The sequence below is a fragment of the Schistocerca serialis genome, chromosome 8 (assembly GCF_023864345.2).
Source record: "Schistocerca serialis cubense isolate TAMUIC-IGC-003099 chromosome 8, iqSchSeri2.2, whole genome shotgun sequence".
NCBI lineage: Eukaryota > Metazoa > Arthropoda > Insecta > Orthoptera > Acrididae > Schistocerca > Schistocerca serialis.
Window position 1 is genome coordinate 528,906,377 of NC_064645.1, and position 18,697 is coordinate 528,925,073.

The window sequence follows — 18,697 nt, forward strand, 5'->3', positions numbered from 1 at the left end:
TGGGGCTAAAGTAACTAATAATAGTATAAATATTAATCGAACGTCTAGTATATAAAACTAGATATTTTCTTCAAATTTGTTACTAAAAGAAAAGCACATACTATCAGGACCAATAGGTAGAAAAATGTGTATAATTTGAATACTCTGGTTCAAATGTTTGGGAGGGTGTAAAGCGGGAGTTAAAGGAACATATGAATGTAATTCATAGCAAAGTAAACAACACTCCCACAAACAGGAATGAAAGATACGGCTCTGGTTTTCCCAGAAGAGGAATAGGTGGGAAACGATGGAGTTCCCTTTTTACAGCCATAGATAAAATAATGATAGTAACAAAAGAAAAGCACTGATGAGAATTTACATTTGCGTGATGAGAAACGTATAACGATTATGACACATGGAACCTTGACCGAGTTCGAGATTTCTTGATGTTATACAATGCAATGTTTTATGAAAAAATAATATGAAAGAAATAGGGAGAGAGAATTAAGAGAATTAACAGTGGAGTGTGAGGTTTGAAATTTTAGGTATGCAAACAGCAGTGATCAATGGAATCGGTAGTAAATTAAATGGTATTGTAAGGATGATCTTATGAACAATTAACAAATAAAGAGAGAATACCAGTTTTACCAGTACGTATATCTGAAGTCGTAGATGCCACTGAAATGAACAAGTTCTAGTAGGAGAGGGAATAAAGGATACGTACTGCAAATTATTGGTCAGTACATCAGTTCTCTTAGAGGAAAGGACTTTCTGGTACACTATGCTGACGTGAGTTTTGAAAGGCGCAGTATGACCGTAAAGGTAAAAGGTACAAAGAACAAACCAAAGTTTCCAAGTGTTAAGAGTTCTCGCAAAGAAGCGCAAAATCAACGCTACGGGGCGATGACTGAATATTTTCGAGGGGGATCCTGTGAAGATGAAATTACCTCACAAAGAAAAAAGAAACCGGGAACTTTATTGAAACAAAAGTCAAATTTTGAAATATGAGTTAAAGTAAAGGTTATTATAATTATTAACAAACTGTAAAAGAAAGACTGAAGAATTTTATTCTGAAGTACCTTGAAGTATTTTCGAACAGTAGAAACATAATAAAGAGTGACCAGAACGCATACAGTAATATTGACAAAATAAAAGTAATTTACAAAGCTGCAAAAGGAAAGTTGAAGCGTTTGATTTTGCAGTACGATGAAGTATTTTTAAACAGTACAAGAATAATAAAAAAAGAACGAGAAAGCATCTAATATTAAACATGGCATTAAAGTGTTTTGCGAGACTTGTGGAGCTCAATTACGTACTGAGTTGGAAGTCTGAATGAAACACATTACTAGTGTAAAATTCTGCATCCCAGTCAGTAAAAGGTGTTTTTAATGTAGTTAAAAGATATCGTAGTAATGAGTAGACACACAATTGGCTCTGATAGTCATGAATACTCAGGCAAACAGAAGCTACACGATGTCGAAGTTAGTGTAAGGAGGGCTATGCGTGAAGCGTTCAGTGAATTCGAAAGTAAAATTCTATGTACCGACTTGACAGAAAATGCTAGAAAGTTCTGGTCTTACGTTAAATCAGTAAGTGGCTCGAAACAGCATATCCAGACACTCTGGGATGATGATGGCATTGAAACAGAGGATGACACGCGTAATGCGGAAATACTAAATACCATTTTCCGAAGCTGTTTCAAAGAGGAAGGCCGCACTGCAGTTCCTTCTCTAAATCCTCGCACAAACAGAAAAAATGGCTGACATCGAAATAAGTGTCCAAGGAATAGAAAAGCAACTGAAATCACTCAACACAGGAAAGTCCACTGGACCTGACGGGATACAAATTCGATTCTACACAGAGTACGCGAAAGAACTGACCCCCCCCTTCTAACAGCCGTGTACCGCATGTCTCTAGAGGAACGGAAGGTTTCAAATGATTGGTAAAGAGCACAGGTAGTCCCAGTTTTCAAGAAGGGTCGTCGAGCAGACGCACAAAAGTATAGGCCTATATCGCTGACATCGATCTGTTGTAGAATTTTAGAAACGTTTTTTGCTAGCGTATCATGTCATTTCTGAAACCCAGAATCTACTCTGTAGGAATCAACATGGATTCCGGAAACAGCAACCGTGTGAGACCTAACTCGCTTCATTTGTTCATGAGACCCAGAAAATATTGGATACAGGCTTCCAGGTATATGCCATTTTCCTTTACTTCCGGAAGGCGTTCGATACAGTTCCGCACCACTGTCGCCTGATAAACAAAGTAAGAGCCTACGGAATATCAGGCCAGCTGTGTGGCTGGATTGAAGAGATTTTAGCAAACAGAACACAGCATGTTGTTCTCAATGGAGAGACGTCTACAGACGTTAAAGTAACCTCTGGCGGTCCACAGAGGAGTGTTATGGGAATATTGCTTTTCACAGTTTATATAAATGACCTAGTAGATAGTTTCGGAAGTTCCATGCAGCTTTTCGCTGATGATGCTGTCGTATACAGAGAAGTTGCAGCATTAGCAAATAGCAGCGAAATGCAGGAAGATCTGCAGCGGATAGGCACTTGGTGCAGGGAGTGGCAACTGACCCTTAACATAGACAAATGTAATGTATTGCGAATACATAGAAAGAAGGATCCTTTACTGTTATGATTATATGTTAGCGGAACAAACACTGGTAGTAGTTACTTCTGTAAAAATTAATATCTGGGAGTATGCGTACGGCACGATTTGAAGTAGAATGATCATATAAAATTAACTGTTGGTCAGGCAGGTGCCAGGTTGAGATTCATTGGGAGAGTCCTTAGAAAATGTAGTCCATCAACAAAAGAGGTGGCTTACAAAACACTCGTTCGGCCTATACTTGAGTATTGCGCATCAGTGTGGGATCCGTAACAGGTCGGGTTGACAGAGGAGATAGAGAAGATCCAAAGAAGAGCGGCGCGTTTCGTCACAGGGTTATTTGGTAAGCGTGATAGCGTTACGGAGATGTTTAGCATACTCAAGTGGCAGACTCTGCAAGAGAGGCGCTCTGCATCGCGGTGTAGCTTGCTGTCCAGGTTTCGAGAGGGTTCGTTTCTAGATGAGGTATCGAATATATTGCTTCGCCCTACTTATACCTCCCGAGGAGATCACGAAATTGGAGAGATTCGAGCGCGCACGGAGGCTTTCCGACAGTCGTTCTTCTCGCGAACCATACGCGAGTGGAACAGGAAAGGGAGGTAATTACAGTGGCACGTAAAGTGCCCTCCGCCACAAACCTTTGGGTGGCTTGTGGAGTATAAATGTAGATGTAGATGTAGGTACCGAAAGCGGTAGCTCTTTTGTGTATAAAATGAAAATGGTTAAAGGACCGAATATTACTTTTGAATGTATACAGCAGAGTAAGATGATGAGATTAGCCAGAGGCAGTTAATGTTGACGGATCATGTATGATGCGTTTTATTGGATGTTTGTGAACGTTGTATGCCAAGTAACCTTATTTGAATTAACTCTGTGCGGATAATTAATCAAGTGGAATGTGATGTCCAGCGACGCATTTTAAAGAGCCCTGTGCAGGGAATAATAGTTCTCTCCTACAAATTAGGTTAACTGAGGAATATTTTTTCGAAAACTGTATGAAGTAAATTCATTAAATAAGTATGTGGAAGTTGAAAAAGAAATAGTGTGCCACTTGGGTAGAGTGAAAATGAATAAAATGCAAAAGATATAGAAAATATAAAATATTATTAGTACAATGTGTCGAAAATGTGTTTCTCTGTTACACATGCCTATAATAAAATTGATAATGGCGGAAACGACAGGATATTTGGGGCTTTGATAACCAACTGACCAGAACTGAAAGCAAAAACCAGTGCTCCAGTCAGTGAAGAAAAAGATGCTGCTGGAAACGGCGCATTTGTGGGTGACAACGATGGAACACAATGGAATCACAGCACCCGGGATCAGCTGACTCGATTAATGAATGAAAATTGGTTTTAATAAAGACAATGCCTCAATGGCGTGTGCTTTAATAGAGTGACTATCGCGATGTGAGCATTACACAGCATTTTACTTTCTAAATTTTACGTTTTACTGGGACTCTGCAGCTAGCAGAGCTTATTCACTGCCTTAAGGGGTGCTACAGTATATGGTAGCATCGAGTGAGAAGCTGGTGCTCAGGTAGTCACTGGTGATTAAATTACCACATGGTACAGCAGTGAGACATTTGAGTAGGGAGGGGTATGCGAGCCGCGGGAAAAGATTTTGTTTGATGATCGATATGTAGGGAACTACAGGATTTCAGGCGCGAAGCTCAGAATTTTCTCCATTAAATATTAGTTACCAAAGTCTAGTTTTGGCTTAGCAAATACCAGGATAGGATAGGATATGTTGGTATGGGAGCACACAGCAATCTCCTCAGCTCCTGAGCGAAAACGGTTTGAGACGATTGTCGGTAAAATAAACTAAACAGGAGTATAAAACAGCGTGGAAAATAAAGATTACGAAACTTAGAAAACTATGTGTGTACCCACACTGAAGCACGGATCGAAGTACCGTGATAACATCAAAATATTAGTTAAACAGGGAGAAAGTGATATAAGGATTTAAAACAATATAGGAGATGGACGTAGATGGATGACCGCAAGAATAAAAAAGAACGAGCCAGCCCCCTGCGGCACACAAAAACCTCCAGCCTAAAAACTTAGGTCACAGTCCAGACGCATCACAAAACTGTATTTACACTCGTCTCATCATCAGGTAAAGTAAAATAGAGGGCAATTCCCCACAGATATTTGCTTCTGTCCTTGCGTCACGGTATAAAATGCACTGTTTTAAAATATGACGTACAGCGATTTGCACGCCGTAAGTATCATGAAACGGGAGATCCTCTCGCCATAGTCAAAATCCATACGTAAGAGGGCAGTCACTTTATCCCGCCTGCGCAACCGGCAGGGGAAACGCCACGGCCGGATAGTTGACATCACCAACCGCAGCGTATTGTCTGTTACCGCCAACCATTCCTCATCCCACAAATACATGAACTTCCTACGTACTGCAGAAGTGACAGTTTGTCAATGAATAGAATACTGTGCCACATGCTGTCCTCTGCAGACCTCCCTGGCAGCCCCATCGGCCTGTTCGTTTCCCCATAATCCCTACATGTCCTGGCACCCAGCAGAATGACACTTACTTTCCCTGTCGCTGGAACAAGTATAGTTGGTCACGTATCACACATTCTGTAATGATTGTAAGGCACTAAGGGAATAGAGGCAGATGAGAAAAAGTTTCCCCTAAATATGTCGCATCTGCTCCGGTGCCTTCAGGATGGCGTAGCGGCCGGGTGAGAAAATGGTATACTCATCACGAAGCGAATCCTAGTGACATGGGCGGGGAACACGACAGAATAGCCCAGAGAATTCCCTTGTTTGGAGCCATCAGTGTACACAACTGTGAAACGGCGATGCATTTCTAAAATGTGCAAAAACAGAGATTCAAATGCAAAATGTGGCGTAGTACCTTTCTTAAACCTCGTCAAGTCTAAAACAGGCAAAGTATTCCGGAGGAGCTAAGATGGAAATCTGCTCCAAGCGCGATGTAAATCATTAAGACGACTACACCCACCTCTAAAAGGGCAATCCCGCTCGCGAATCCCATAAGGCCTCGTTGCCTGCTGACAGTTACGAAAAAGTCTTTCCATTGGAGGCCGAGCAACGGTGTGGTTTGCAGGTGTGTATGGTGTGGACAGTGTTTTATATGACCTGAACGCCGTAAATAACCGTCGCCTGATGAGAAGTGGCGGTCAACCAGCCCTTTCGCAGTGGCTTGGTATAGGGATTGTTCTGATCGCCTCAATGGCTAAACGAATCCCTTCATGGTACACCACCGCCAGCATCTTTAAATAAGACAATCTCGCTGACCCATATGCCCACCACCCATAATCTAGTCGATATCGCACAAAAGCCCTGTAAAACTGTAGCAGTCAAGCCCTTTCTGCTCCCCATGAGGCATGGCTGAGACAATTTAAAATACCTATAGCCTTAAGGTTCGAATGGTTCAAATGGCTCTGAGCACTATGGGACTCAACATCTGCGGTCATCAGTCCCATAGGGCTTAGAACTACTTTAACCAAAGTAACCTAAGGACACCACACACATCCATTCCCGAGACAGCATTCGAACCTGCGACTATAGCGGTCGCACGGTTCCAGACTGAAGGGCCTAGAACCGCCACACCGGCTGGCAGATCCTTAAGGGAGCATTTTTTCAGGTTCTTAAGTTGTGGTAACCATGGAAGTTCATAGGCAAATATGAGGCTGAGAAGCATCACTTCCCCCGTCGGATGTTCGAGTCCTCCCTTGGGCATGGGTGTGTGTGTGTGTTGTCCTTAGCGAAACTTAGTATAAGTTAGATTAAGTAGTGTGTTAACCTAGGGACGGATGACCTCGGCAGCTTGGTCCCACAGTCCTTACCACAAATTTCCTTTTCCAAATCTCACCGTGACTTTAAAATTAAGAAAAGTGTCCCTCACCCTCAACTCAGAAAAGTTTAAAACGGAACGAGAACTGCTAAAAAGAAGGAGCAAAGGTTTCTCGCTTGAAAATTTACAACCACTTTTCTGCTCCCATTCATCCAGACGTCGAAGAGTTAGTTGCAGCTGACGTGGTGTCATTACTTGAAGAAGAGCAATCTCAGAGAAGTCATCCACCAACGAAGAACACTGGATAACACTTTCCACTAATGCTATTAATAGCTTTGCCAAAGAGCGTCACACTTAAAACACTACCTTGAGGGACACCGTTCTCCTGCACAAAGCGATCTGACAGGACGTCAACGAGTCGGTATCGGAAATACCGTGGCGTGAGGAAGGAGTGAGTAAAAATTTGAAGACATCCACGAAAACCGAATTCGTGAAGCTGCTCGACGATAAGATACCTCGAAGTAGTAATGTAGGTCTTCGCGATTTCAAAAAAAATATACCTAGAAGTTGATGCTGACGTAGGGAATCCTGTTGTATAGCCGCCTCGAGGAGGGCTATGTTATCAGAGGTTGAGCGATACCTCCTGGACCTACACAGAATGTGACTAAGGAGATGCCTGGATTCTAAGATCCATACAAGGCGACGGTTGACACCCGGTCCAAGGTCTTTCGCACGCAGCTAGTGAAGGTAAAACTACGGTAACGTCTCGGACATGTACGGTCTTTCCCAGGGTTAAAAAGAGGAATTAAAATTGTGTCACGCCACTAGTTGGGAAAGTGGCCTGATGCCCAAACGGCATCAAAAAGTGTGAGGAGGATATCTTTGTTTCGCCTAGTGAGGTGGCAGCGTACTGCAATGGATTCCGTCACGACTGGGGCATGTGTGACTAGCCGCAGACAATGCTGAATCCAGCTGGCACATGGAAAATGGGCAGTTTTAATCTTCATCGGTCGAGGACCAGAAGCTGAAACTGCTCCTCTCTGCTACTGCTCAATGCCGCTGAAAACCTGGGTCCTAACAGTCGCTTGCAGTAACTGTGGAAAAGTAGGCCGCCATAGCCTGGGCAATGTCTCGCAGATTGGTTTGGAGAGTGCCACTCCGCATTACAGCAGCATTGGCGCACCTCCCTCATCTCCCAGAAATTCTCCTGGTGGTCTCCCATACAACGCAACTCTCCTTGGAATGATTAAAAGTATTCAAGAACTGTTGCTACGACCTCTCCTTGCTCTCTCGAATAATCTGGCGACGTTTCGCCTTCGTCACCTGAAAGGCTGCAAGATTCTTTGCAATTTGCCGGCCCTAGAATCAATGCAGAGGCGCACGCCTAGTCCTGATTGCAAAACAGCATTCATCACTTCAACAAGAGGCAGGCTGCTTCTTCAATTGTCCCATGGACTGTGGAATGGATGCTTGAGCGGCGCGGTGGATCATGTTGGAAACTTTGACATGATGTTCAAACTGGACTAGCTGGCTGTAAAGTGTCCAGTGTGCTGTTTTGATCATCCATGGCAATGGTTTCATTTTAGGTACCACTCCATCTGGTATGTGAATCAAAATCAGGAAGTGACCCCTACCATGCAAGTCATCGACCACCTCCCATTGGGTAGTGTGATACAAGACTGGAGAGCATAATGAGAGACTCGTGGATGAGAAGGACATTACTGCAGTGCAGAAGCACATGCTCTGTCCCGTTCTTAGCAAATATGCACATGATGGCACTAGAAGGCTCTCAGGTGCTCTACTCCTTGGACAGGTAGTTGCAGAGCCCCAAAGTACAATAGGTGCATTAAAATCGCCACAGGGGATAAAGCGATGGGCGAGCTGTGTAAGAAGATCATTTAGAGCCTCTTCGTCGAGCGCATCATGTGGCGGAAGGTAAAGGGAACGTATTGTCAACGGGTGATGCACGTGCACGATATTGCAGCTGGCTGTAAATTCATTGTAAGTGAGACAGGCTGGGATTGGTAGTCGGTACTGAAGAAAATAAATGATATATGCCCTTCTCTAGCTCTCTCTCCACTCAAGTCACCCTTTTTGTGAAGTACATAGCCTTGTAGCTCAGGGATGTACGATTTATTCAAGTTAGTCTCCTAGAAACACAAACACAACGTCTACCTGGGACAGTAGACGAAGTTCCTCCACATGCGTCCTGAAACTCTGCTAGTTACACTGAAGTATGGAAACAATCAATAACAGGGTAGCCCTTTGTCGTGTCTCTCTGCCAGGATGGGAAGACTACAGCGGGTCAAATTTCAGTCATGGGGTGAAATGATTACCCAACACATACCTCTTATTCCAGTAGCTTTGGATAAAAGTCAGATGAATCATCAGGTAGAATCAAATCTACATGGCCCGACGGTTTACTACTTGATTTTACCTGCTGTTGCTGCTTTACAATAACTTTCCTCTGTTTTAAGGGTTTTGCTGGAGCTGGATTAGGATTGGTAATGGTCATGCTTGGCTTCTGAAAAGTCTCAGGCGCTGGTGGTGACTGGGACTCTTCCATGTTGGCCACTGTACCTCTGCCTACTCTTCTCGATTAGAAACACTTGTTGTCTTCCAAGTACACTGATATATACAGGTTTTTTATTGCTGGTAAAGCAGTGAAACAGTTACAATGGCAGTGACAGTGGCAACCCAATATATAATGTTTGACAGTGATAAAGATGATTAAAAGGAAAATTTAAGTGAAACATCATGTAAATAGACACACACACACACCATTAAATAATTTCAGGCATAGAAATAACAGGTTCCAATTTTGGCTTAAACAATTTATCTACTTTAAGGTATAAGTGGTTGCAGATGACAAACTGTGGAACAAAACGGTCACTCTAGAAACACAACACATCAGAAAAACCACACCATGTGGTAAAAAGGTATGAATTCGTAATTTACGTGTTTTTTCAAATATCTGTAATTACGATTTAAAAACTAATAGCTAAATGTATACCAACAGCAAAGAACACTCTTTATCCTTAACAGATGAAAAATAAAAGGCCACTGAAGATACTGCAACTGCAGTGAAACATTTTTGGGTTAAAAAACAAAATTGTGTTTTGCTAAAGGCGGGCTCTATCGAAAAACATACGTCAGTTCTTGAAATTAATTGCAAGAGCCCAATTAGTGATCGAAAAAACCAAACCCTAGATCATGCAGATAATTTTTATATGCGAAATTTAGATAAAACTGAGCACATTGTACAAGCGGTTATTTGGGTCAACTATTTTGCAGTGCATTCATTGTCACAGATCTTGCTCATTCCATAACATTCCACAGACTGGCTTAATTGGCTTGCACCCAACCCTGTTTTATAAGTTCCCAATAATTAAAACTGAAGTTAGCTGCTGTTGTTTGCTGTACATTCATAAGACGTATATTCCAGATTAATTGAATAGGGAAGATATATTCATTTTAACTAGGACTTTTAGTTGAAACAACAGCTTCTACTAAATTACACTAGTTGCTTTGTAAAGACGAGAATGAGTATCAGTAACAATGTCTTAACTACAGAAGCTAATTCCAATGAAACAAGATAACTTCAAAAGTTGCTAATTTATTTCCAACATTAATTGTATATGTGCTGTAGGCTTTTACATGGCATTTTCATCTCCCCCATCACGAAGTTAACAGTTGGCTCTATGTTCAAATTTGAGCAATAAAAATTAAGTGTTATATTACTGGTATGTTATAAATAGCACAGTCTTTAGATAAATAGTCACACCAGTGGATTCTAACTAGCCAAATGAATGTAATGGATAACAAAGTGACATTGGAAAATCTCTGAATTAATATTTGAGATTTTCAGATACTGTGCATACATCACAAAAATAACACTGTTGAAGGTACTTGAAAAAAATTTTGGGGGTCAGTGCAACATAACCACACGAAGAAATCCATCTCCTTTGTTATAATGTACCACGTTCACTTTCATCTCAGCTGACACGACAGTTTCAAAGATAAAATAGTAAACAAAAGAATGGATTTCATGGATAGATCAGTAAATAAATTTTCAACATATTATCGTCACTAATGGATTCAGCTTATTTCTAGTTAGAAGCTCACCTACACCAATTCAAGAAGAATTACTTTGTTTTTAGGAATGAAGTTTTCATATCGTTTGACATTAATGTAGCGTTTTTGTATCTGTACAGTCATGCACATAAGAATCCTAATTAGAGTCGTTATAGGTAAGTCGACAAAGGAGAAAATACACTGAGCTACTTAGATGTCTTCTTGCTACTTGAATCAACAAGTGACGCACCAAGGTATCATTGTGTCAAGCATACATGTACATATACCAACCACTGAATGCTGGCCCCTATTTTGACAGGACTAGAAGTGGGACTCTTCCTACACATCAGTCGAGAGGCATGAATATGGAATAATATATAGCCAAACAGGTCGCTTAGTAAAATAACAATTTTGAATTAGATGTTTGAAAGGTGTTTTGATTCGACATTCTGTATTCAGCAGGAAACGTCCCAGAATCATCTATTAAAGATTAACATACAGAGACTTACAGAAAATGCACTGGTATTGCCAATATAGTGCTGAAAGACATTTTCAAGTTTTTTACACTATTTACACATCATTACCATCTTAAAAAGTATGTTGTTAATACAAATTAAACGCATCTAACAACATTTGTTTTGTGGTGGGCACAACTTCCCAACCTCCTTAGTGTTACATGTTGTGGAAAATGCGTTACTGTTGCTATGGTTAATTCATATATTCCTTATATCACCAGATTATTGCTTATTAAATCGCCAGTGCATTTAGAATATGTTTGGTTGTCATATAACTGTGCCCTGCTCTGTGCAGGGAACCACACTGAAACTTTATATAGCAAAAGTCCTTCCCTATTGAAAAGTATCAAGACAAATGTAATCCACTTCTAATTATTTCACCTCAGAACATTAATTAATAGAATCAAAATACAGTTCACATTATTGCATCAGTAAACATATAATGCCAGCTTCTACATCACCTATAAACAATAATTAATGCTATGTGCATACAGTGCGGAGAGACAATCATCACATTACATCATTCACATTCTTGTCACGAGATTTTGTGGATACAGTTTTTCCTTCTAAAAACAACTCAAATCAGACCATATTTATGTTCTCCTTTCCTTATTTAATTATATTTAATACATTTTTATAGCAGACAACGTTTTATTGAAGCATGACAGGTCTTAAATTCTACACTAGATGTAAGCCTGATACCACGAGACCTCTACTGGCACAATAGAAAAAGAGGAGGTGGCAGATCGGAAAAAAATACAACAGAAAAAATTATGCTTAAGTCTATGGATATACTGTTCACCACACACTCTCACTCTCTCTCTCTCTCTCTCTCTCTCTCTCTCTCTCTCTCTCTCTCTCTCTCTCACACACACACACACACACACACACACACACACACACACACACACACACACAAAATAGCTGTCCCCCCCCTGGATTCTCTGCACACACTGAAAAATGATGTCTCAGTACACTAAACAGATTTGTTACCCCAGTTTGCAAACCACCTCAACACAGTTACACAAACTCCATATTTCTTACAAAGTCCAGCCATGTCATTGGCAATGAAGATAATAGGATTGCACTAACCCTAGCTACACTCACAAGATGCTTCAACTGAAAAGATAACTCAGCTCTGGCACAAAATTGAAGAGAATGCCTTGAACTCCTCCCTAACAGCACACTTATCAAAACTCACCTTTAACATAGCATGATTATACTTAAAACTCACTGCACCCCAACCCAAGCCCGTCAATGCTTAGCGTGTCAAGAAAAAAATCAGTCCCTGAAATTGCATCAATGGCCAAATCCTACACAGTCACAAAATTCAGAAGAGACCTATAACCTTGACAAAGAAATTCAATACTCAGGTGTCTATTCACCTCTGCACTTCTTCTGGCAATCACCCCTTTCCCATTAGCCCACTGTAAAAGAAAAATAATCCAAAAACTTACATCTCACATCTGTGAAATGCTGACTCACTCCATAGTCATTTGGTTTCCTATATCCAGAACACAACGTAGAATAATTTCATAAATATTTATTTGAAACTCTTGAGTTAGCAAAAAACAACATTTTTCTACCCATCACTTAACAAAATGTCCCTGAAGCCTTCAAAAGTCAACATATTCAGTTTTGCAGCACACATATCAGACGCAGACAGCAAATGACTATCATGTGGCTGTGGTCTCTCCACCTGTACATTCTCCATGGATCACATGATTGTATGTCCATAAAAGATGAACCTTAGTCTCTATCTTCTCAATGTACAAGACTACCATTTCCTCTACACCCTGATTGTTACCGAACAGTCTTCTGTTCCAATCATTTCCACCACTCCTAAAATTGTTACTTTCAATCAGATAATTCTTCTCGATTCCTACACCTATAATTCCTGTTTGTATCACGTCATGGATAATGGTGCCAATGTTCATAATTCCTATTCTTCTGTGGTCTTAGATCAGGAAAAGAAAAGTTAGTCTCACTCCTATTACAACTACTCTCCTCAACCCTGTCATACTCTAATTCTCGGAGCGGACTCCCAAAATCCTTTACATCACGTTTGCACCGACCAGAAAGAATTATCTGATCCAACTTTGATGTACGTTTCAGGAGACAAATGTGAATCAATTCAGCATGACTGTAGAAATTGTTTCAGAAGTAGAGTTTTCAATATCATGTCCTCCAATACCGAAGCAGGATTTATAAAATCTGAATGTTTATAAAAGTTTGTAACCAGTAAGCCATATTTGACTCTGTCTCGTGCTGAATTAGACCAATATGGTGACAAGAACAGATGATGAAGCTCCTCATACGGCACACAATTTCTAGCCAATGTCAATATGTGCATACTTCCTATTATTTGATGTATTTATGAACACGAAATCTTAGAATAGACAAAACATAATTATGTTCAGACTATGCCTCACTTCTAAGCTGACCACATCATGATTAAAATTACCATGACTGTGAAGAATTCTCTTCCTTCATAGCCGGCCGCTGTGGTCTCGCGGTCCTAGGCGCTCAGTTCGGAGCCGCGCGACTGCTACGGTCGCAGGTTCGAATCCTGCCTCGGGCATGGATGTGTGTGATGTCCTTAGGTTAGTTAGGTTTAATTAGTTCTAAGTTCTAGGGGACTGATGACCACCGATGTTAAGTCCCATAGTGCTCAGAGCCATTCTTCCTTCATAGTGAGCTACAGCAGTGATTCTCAAACCTTCTGATAAAGTGGATACCCAGTTTATTCAGAAAGTGATTTGTGGAGCTTCATGCAATGCTATCTGAAACTGCACACGGTACTGAAAAAAGTACCAGAGACAAGACAAAGATTAAGAAAAATATTTCAGTGAGTAATTTATCCTGAAAATACGTGACTGTTGCCTAGTGAACGACATTTCAGTTGAAAATACAGTAACTAACATGAGAGTAATTTACATAATACAGTAATACTGTACAGTACAGTCAATACAGTAACAGAAAATTAATGTCTTTTATCTAAGAAAATCCATTTTACAGACAATGTTCTCAAACGGGGGTCACTGATGTGTGGATGAAATTCTTTCTGTTTTTCCATAATTTCAATGAAACCTGGGATAAGTTTTGTCACCATGAATCTGAGGTCATATTCTACAGTAAGACGATTTCGCTTTAAGATTTTAATATTGCAAAGAGCAGGAAAGATTTGGGCACATAAATAAGTGGTAGGGGAAGGCTTCAAATGTTGCAATGCCTATTTAGCCAAGTCTTCATACTCACGGACAACCAAAAGCTACAAAATTCATTTTCTATGAAAACGTTTTTCCATTAACTGTGACAAGATAATTCCAATAGCTGTTCGTGTTCTGTGTCAGAGAAACTCATGCTTTGAATGGCGTAGTTTCTTGATTGACAAAAAATGTGCTTGTCTAAAAAACCAAGCGCACTTCATCACGCAGCTCAAAGAAATCACATAGAACTTCCCTCTTGACAAACCAACACACTTCAGTACATAATAAAAGTAGGGTTTGTTTACTGCCAATTTCTTCATATATAAAACTGTGAAAAGACGAGAATTTAGAGAAAGTGATTTAATGAAATTAAAAAGGTTTGTAACTTCATGCAGACCTATTTTCAAGTCTTCAGACATTTTTCTCGCTGCTGAAGCTTCTCTGTCTATGAAGCTTCTGGTGCCTAAGGTTTTATTCGAGAGATTAGGCCTATTTTCAAACCTCCAAAGCACGTGCTATGTCTCTTATGATACGCACTCATTTATTCCACCTAATATCGTTGTTTATAATGAACCCATTAACTCCACAAAACACATCTTCCGTCGTTATTCAAAGAATCTCTGAACAGAAAAAAACTCCTAAAATTTTTCTGCCTACACTCAAGACAGATGAAGAGCAACATATTTGCTTTTCCGTCTATGTCCGTACTTTCATCAAGTTGTAAGAAATTGTTCTTTTAAGCTGAAGGTCCTATAGTCAGTTCTGCTTTGAACTGTATGATAGGAAAGGGTAATCGAATTTATCTCCTTAGCAGCTGCACCATTTACCATAATTTCTAACACAACTTTCGCAGACGGTAGGATTAAATTTTTCGCAGTTGTGTGAGGTTTCTCAGATTTGGAAATTAGCAATGACAATTGATGTGACAGTAAAGTAGCGTTCACGTTAGTATTACCAAGTACTGCAGTTTTCAACGGTACACTTTTACTGCGTTTCATCTGCCTGAAACAGTTTATAAAGAAAAATCTGTGTACTTACCAACGGATCCCTCATGTTTCTTCTCCAACCGTCTTCGAAGAAGCCGGCCGGAGTGGCCGAGCGGTTCTAGGCGCTACAGTCTGGAACCGCGCGACCGCTGCGGTCGCAGGTAAGAATCCTGCTTCGGGCATAGATGTGTGTGATGTCCTTAGGTTAGTTAGGTTTAAGTAGTTCTCAGTTCTAGGGGACTGATGACCTGAGAGGTTAAGTCTCATAGTTCTCAGAGCCATTTGAACCTTTTTTTTTGTCTTCGAAGATTATTGTATTTTATGCTTTAGTTGCTGAGTATTTCATAACATAAAACAGCACGAGGCTGCTGGCTGTCGTCACTACCTATGTTTGTAAATCCATAACGACGGTAGTTATCAGAATACCTGCGGAGTTTCTTCTCTTTCCTTCACTTGTAGTAGCTTGCGAACGTGAGGGCTTACTTTCTGAAGCCCTGACCGAGCTAACTCATCAATAGGCTTTCGCTTCACTACAGACGATTGCAACCATAGATCCATTGCGAAATTGACTAACATTGCCACACAAAAGAACGCTGAACATCTCAGGAACGAATGGCTAGTGACAAATCAGTCCGTGTACATTTGCTGTTTATCCCTATCCGCTCACGTAACATGTATCATGCCATGAACACATGGCATCTATGAGTTTCCCAAACAATTACTTTCTCCAGTAAAACTTTTTTCCTTGTATATTTTTTATGGAATATTGAAGAATAAAAAGCATGAGTTAACGTCATTCTCTGAGGCTGGAGGTATGTGTGTGTAGTGATGTCACACTTAAATCCCACTCGAGTTATACCGACAATGAAAAGACGCGTGATAACGCCCACTAATATGCCTAAATTTTAAAACACAAGGGGTTGAAACGGTAAATTGGCGATAAAGAGCTTGAAAAGGTGAGACATAGTTAAACCGTGTTTTTTTAACTAATCTCATGATCTTGCTGCTGAAGATAAAAGAACAACGTCAAGTGTAATTTCCCATTTATGCTTAACAATATATTGAGTCCCAAGTTTTATTCTTTTTTATTTTTAATTGATCACTCATGGAGAATTAAAGAAGAAGACAATTTTTGATTCATCAATAACAAGACTGCAGTGCAATATAGCAGTTTCAGGATCGTTCTTACCTTTGTTGGAATGGAAGCAGTTAAAAATCAACGTTGTGTGTGTATGACATTTTGATATTTTTAGTCTCTTCACGAATTGATTGAATCAAAGAAACATACTTATTTCTCTGTTGCGATCTATCTTTCAAAATATACTTAAACTGCAGATAATTTGAGTTACTTGCAGTGGGGGATTTAGGTACATATTTTGGGAGGGATTTCTCAGTGTTTTATAAGAAAACCCTGAATTTTGGGGTGAGTTGTTGTTCATAAGCATACAAATGACTAACATTCACTTCTTTAAGAAAAAAACGGGAATTAGTGGTAATGGTGGAAGCTTTCCGAAACTTGAAGATGAAATCCATGAAATTCTGAGGAGTTGTGCAGTTAATAACCGACTGCTTTTGAAAAAGTGCCCTGACACAGAAGAATTTTGAAATAATGGCTGTCAGGCTTCAGAGCAGAAATTTAGTGAAGTAGGAAAACATTTGCATTCACAAATATAGTATAATTTCTAATTTATTTCATTTTACTAACTGAAAAATTCTTCTAGCGTAACAGTTACAAGTTCTGTTGTATCGCAGTACATTTCAGTTTTTAGGCGCCATGGCCCTCTGGCTGGGTTCCGTGCATTCCTAGGGGTATATGGACCACACTTTGAAAAGCCAATGAACTACAGGAACTCACTCATTTTCATGACCAGAATCGACATCATTATTATCTGGCACACAACATATGGTATAACAAAGGCACTCAACAGTACGTTCCCCCACTTTTTTTTCAATTTCAGCAACCCTATCATTAAACTTCTGATGTAATTCTCTCCTCTCCTATTAATATTACCATTTCATCTTCTTTGAAGGCCCATTAATCTGTAAAACTGCTTGGAACACATGGTGATGCCAAACTAAACTGGCAACCTTCTATTAATCACGTCTGCAGAAGGGTATTAAGCATATTCTACCTCATACAGAAATTATCTGAGGTAATGTGAAATAAAAGTCTTAAGGCAGCTTGCTGTGGACATTATTAATCACACATATCTTACAGGCTGTTGTTATGGGATCATCTGCGCCATGTCAGTGATGGTCTACTGATCCATAATAAGTTTCAGCAATTAACATGTAAGATTGGTCCAAGGGAACACTGCCAGTCTTTATTCAGTAAGATCAAAATAATGACTGTGATATATCTTTATACCTATGTATCATTGATATATACTAAAACCAACATGGCAGAGTTTCACGTTAGAGTGAACATACACTGTCATAACACAGAAACAAAATGAGTATTGACGTTCCTAAGCATAGGCTGACAAAAAAAGGCAACTCTCACTGAATGAACTGTTTGAAGTTCTTAAATAAAATGAAACATTCTACTATCAATACGTCTTTCAATAATTTTAAATGTAAATTGTATAACTGGTTAATAATCAACATATCGTACAATATAAGAGAATTCTTGTTTACAAGTAGTGTAGAAATTGAGATTTAGGACTATGATTACAATTCTGTGGAACTGGTTGATATATGATAAATTGTTTGGATAGGTAATGTGGACAGTAATTAATACAATGATCATGCCATTAATACAAAGCTCAATCCACGACGTGTGGTCAATGGAAAACAAAGGTTCTGAATCTGAAGTTTAATAAAGACCCAACTTCTTCAGAATCGGTTACATCAAGAGGTACACTACCACTTGGACTTTTCTTTCTTTCTATCTTGAGGCCTTAGCCCCATGGCAATTAGGGGTGGGCCTCGTTACTATTGATTTGGCAGTATTAGTTACAGAGGATGGCCGGTTGCCCTTCCTGCCTCCACCCTGAACCCCCCAGGATGAAATTAGTGTACCCCAGCTGTCTGCATCTAGTGTAAGCCATGGAAGGGTGTCAAAGTGTTGCAGACGTCTGTGAGTCGTGTACCTGAGGCGGAACCTGGTGACCAGCCAGGAATTCAACTAGCAGGATGTGGAAAACCCCATATAAACCACATCCAGGCTAGCCAACATACTGGCTCTCGTCGACAATCCGCCAGGTGGATTCGATCCAGGGCCAGCGCGCCTACCCAAATACAGGAGGCAGCGCATTAGCGCTCTCAGCTACCCTGGCGGGTCACTTGAACTCTGTTCAGTATTAACAAAATTCTACAACAGCAATAGCTAAGTAGCCACGTTTTTATTTGTTTTCTGTACCTTTCCCTTATTGTCTAATACACTCCCTGCGGTAATATCTATTTCCGTAAAATTCTTTTCTAACCTTGCATCAATTAGTATGAAGTGAAATTTGTTCTTAAAACTGAGCAGACTTCTTGACTGGGTACAGCAACCAACCTCTGCGTCAAGTCTCTCTTATTTTTTCACACCCATCCCTTA